This window comes from Etheostoma cragini, chromosome 19 (assembly GCF_013103735.1).
Source record: "Etheostoma cragini isolate CJK2018 chromosome 19, CSU_Ecrag_1.0, whole genome shotgun sequence".
Classification (NCBI taxonomy): domain Eukaryota; kingdom Metazoa; phylum Chordata; class Actinopteri; order Perciformes; family Percidae; genus Etheostoma; species Etheostoma cragini.
Window position 1 is genome coordinate 10,683,312 of NC_048425.1, and position 4,404 is coordinate 10,687,715.

The window sequence follows — 4,404 nt, forward strand, 5'->3', positions numbered from 1 at the left end:
TCCCTAAACCTTCATTAATCCATGCAGTGATTTCATGGATTTTCTCCAAGTCCCTCCAACGTCAAACACACTTTCTCAGTTTGGCAAATGTTCCATGCAATGATTGCATAGGTTCACTCCAAGTCCCCTGGTTCCCTCCCATACCAAAAAAACTTACTTGATGTAAGAAGTTCATCAATCCCTGCAGTGACTGCATTTGTTTACACCTGGTTTTGTTGGCTATTTTATTAATAAAAATTTAAATTTCATTGAATTTTCTGTTTTCATGTGTCTCTCCTTATCATGTACTGTCAGAGGTTGACTTCAACAGTTCAGAAACACACTTAACAACGTTTTATCCTTTATACTTTGTGACTGTTTCTGTTTAGGGGGTTTCGAGTCCCCAGCTGTTAAAATGTAATTTAGTTAAATGAATACATATTAATAAGTCTAATTGCATTAATGGTATTGGGGTTTTACAACAGTCTAAAGAACCGTAAAGAAGGTCAAAAATATATATATAAAACCACCACTAAAGGCTGTTTTCTCAAAATGGTAGACTTCCACTATACTTAGCACTGACATGTTCCGCTATATTAAAGTTTTTTACAGAGGGCTTTGTTCATGTCAAGGCCAAAAAAAAAAAAAATCTTTCTCATGGCCTGTGTTTGTATTTTCTGATTTATGGAGTGTTAAAAAAAGATATCCAAAATTACCTAAAAACCTTTGATGAATGTGTCAACAACATGAAACAAGAATCAGAAGCCTGGCTTCATCCAATGTTCACGTTGCTGTTCTAGAAATGTCTGAATGTTAGCACATATTTAATTAGATAATACTGTGCATATTACAGACAAAAAAATTCAAAAAACAAAACGTATTAATTCGAGTAATAAACTGGGAAAGTGTAAATGAACTAGTGGAGGTTATGCTTAGTGGAAACTAAGGTCGTTTTCACACCAACAGCCTTTAGTTTCTTTGAATTGAACTTGCTTGTTTCCCCCTTTGGTTCGGTTTGTTTGGGCAAGAGAGAACCATTGATTGTATATGCACCTTAATATAGCTTTACTCCAGATGTAGTGTTGGAACGAAGTGACCAGTATTACTGTGCTGGATACAGAGTAATACTGTAATATGGTTGGTTTATAACTTGCCTCAAAAATATACAATTACATTATTAGGACATGGCATGCTGTTTGGAGCTACTGTTAGCAGAAATAAAATCATTTAACTAAGTTACACTAAAAAACAACAGACTGTTGATTCATGTGTGTTCTCCTAGATAATTAACTATAGTATAACTATGAGGGGCTCAAATGGAAATTGATGATTCTTTCTCTCTCTTTTAGAAATAGGAGTGCTGAGAGCCATGATGGCATGTGCACCCACCCAACACCCCAGAAGTACGCAACAGTAATTTGAAGGATTCGATCAGATGTGTCTGTAAATTGCGGTTTACAATAAATATGTAACGGATATATGGAATTTTGCAGTAGCCTATAAATTTGAGGGGACCGGTATTAAGATCCAAACCACATCTTTTTTTCTAATCCTAGATTAGCTAGATGGTTTGTTGTCTAAACTGAACTGCCGATGCCCATGACGGTCAACTTTTGTCCGCTAAACTCAACTGCAACGGCTGCTGATGCTACTGGCACATCACTGTAATTTTGTAGTTTATCCTTCAAATTGTTGCACATACATTTTTGTTTGTTATCATGAGATTCAGTTCATAAGAAGGCGTTGCACTGTGATATGAACTCATGCAAGGGTGTTTGCAGCTGCTTGGAGGTTCCCATCTCACGCACGCACACACGCACGCACGCACGCACGCGCACACGCGCACACACGCACACACACACACACACACACACACGCACACACACACGCGCACACACACGCACACACACACACACACACACACACACACACACACACACACACACACACACACACACACACACACACACACACACACACACACACACACACACACACACACACACACACACACACACACACACACACACACACACACACACACACACACACACACACACACACACACACACACACACACACACACACACACCAGGGCTGCCAACTCTCAAGCATTGGCCGTAAGACACACGCATTTGACTGGTTTCACACGCCACCCCCCCCGATTTCTCAAGCTGAAGTGTCAACCCGGTCGGTCAAATTTCTGAAAGATGAGTTTATCTGTAGATCTACCTGTGCTTTCAGAGACTGTGAGGGGGTTCAAGAGCGCTCCCTGTCTGTGGAATTTTCAAAATGTCGCAAACTGAAAACATTTTTTTCACGATTCATCTCAGGTGCATTTCCCCTGCTTCAGGTATGAGCTCTGAGTATCACAGACCCGCCCGTCGCTTCGTGACCACTCTCTCTGTAAAAGTAGAGGTGAGCAGCGCGGCTGGTAAGCGTAGCAGCTTCAGTTCATTGTAGCAGACCCGCTCTGCTGTGGGCAGTGACGCGTTGTCTCTGTGCGTAGACCTCTGATAATGAGCAGCGTAAAGCCACCTCTAAACTTTGTCAGAGACCAGAGACCCAAATGGGCCTCTGTGTCTGTCAGACGGTATAAATGAGATCCACTGTATCAGCGGAGCAATGACATGCTAAGCAGACTATATTACAATTCTCCAAATCTCGGACAACCGAGATGGGAGGAGTTTTATTTTGAATGTGCACACAGTTGTAAACATGAGCAGAAATCTGATGAAACACATCTATACTATACAATACTGCAACTGTGGGCCGCTATTGTGCTTCTCTAACCTCGGCGCATCTCTAAATGTAACTGTAAATAATTCATTCAATGTTTTATAAAATTAACAAATAGTCTTTATTTTCCCAAAAAGTAAATACAGTAAGTGGGGCCCAGAGGATGAGGGCCAAACATTACTGGGCCTTGGCACAAAAGGTTAAAGGATTAGAATTTATGAAAAACAGTGGTTCTCATTCTTTAGAATTTCAGTGGTCTTAGTTGATCCCTCAACATTAATTTAACTTTGGGTCCCTGGTCCCTACACCAGGGACCTCTGGACCTGTACAGACCCAAATCTTCTCAGCTGTTGATGACAAATGCTACTGTCTCTTCATGTGGTGAAATATGTTTGGCACATTGTGTGGGTCAGTTCTTATATCATAAGAAGTCAAAAATGTAAATAATGTAAATGCTAAATGCCCTAATACCTGTTGATACTACAACAATGCAAAGGCTCTTAACCCTGCAGCTTTGCACATATATCATGCAAGACTTGATATCTCCATTTCTTTAGGACAAACCTCTCCAGAAATTGCCATTTAATGGTTTACTTTTTAAAAAATTTTCCTGGGGGGCATACCCAAAAGTTTTGGAACTTTTGGTAAAGTTGGCAGCTCTGCGCACACACGCACACACAAACACACACACAACATCAAATGTAATGCCTTATCTTAGCATGGCTCCATATTTGCCAGACGGTCCGACAGCGTACCTGTTTTACTCATCACTGGCCTGAACAGTGCAGTGACGCTTTGATTGACAGAATTGGACAGAAATGCCAAAACAACAAGGAAAGCCTAGGCCTGGAGCTGGATCTCGGTGTCCCCGCCTTTATGACCCTACAGCAGACACTTACCATGATCAATATGTATCGTTTGTGTAGCGTTTGTGGTTCCCGTAATTAGAAAAATGTTCCCAACAATGGCTAACTGTCTTGCATTGTGATCATGAGCGGCAAAAACATGATGTGACATGATATGTGTGTGTGGGGCATTATTATCAGACTCAGTATAAATCCTTCAACATCAGCAGACTTGCAATGATCAGTTAAAAACTTTTTCGCACAACCACAGTTACCATTTTCATTTTAAGCATTCACTTTCTTGCCTATGTTACCCAAGATGCAACTAAGTTCATTGTTACCAAGGCAACACCTGCCTTTTGTTTACCTTCCTATGTTACCCAAAATGCAACTCATTCCTTGTCACCAAGGCAACAACTGCCTTTATGTTGCATCATAGAATTAGAATGCAGTGATGTCAACATCAAAGTAACACATTCTACCTTTACCAGGATCAAAAAGACTTTTGCTTGTCTGTCAGAAGGTTGATTGTCAAGCGATCTCTCACTGAGTACTGAGAATCTCATCAAGGTTTTACTGTGCTGCGTTGATTATCATCTCTTCAAAACTGACAATACACCTGGCCTCTGTATTTCTGTGCTAAACAGAAGCATTTTTCAGTGACAAGCTTTAAGAGACCAACAGACAAGTTGCAACCAAAACATCGTCCTTCCTCTGGAGTCCTTGGAGAACAACACCATGGCCCACCGCCAGGAACCAACATTTATGGGTAGCAACCACGATGAAATGAGTGTGAGCCTAGAGGCCATCTCCCAACAGCTTGAGACCCTGCGCCACCAAA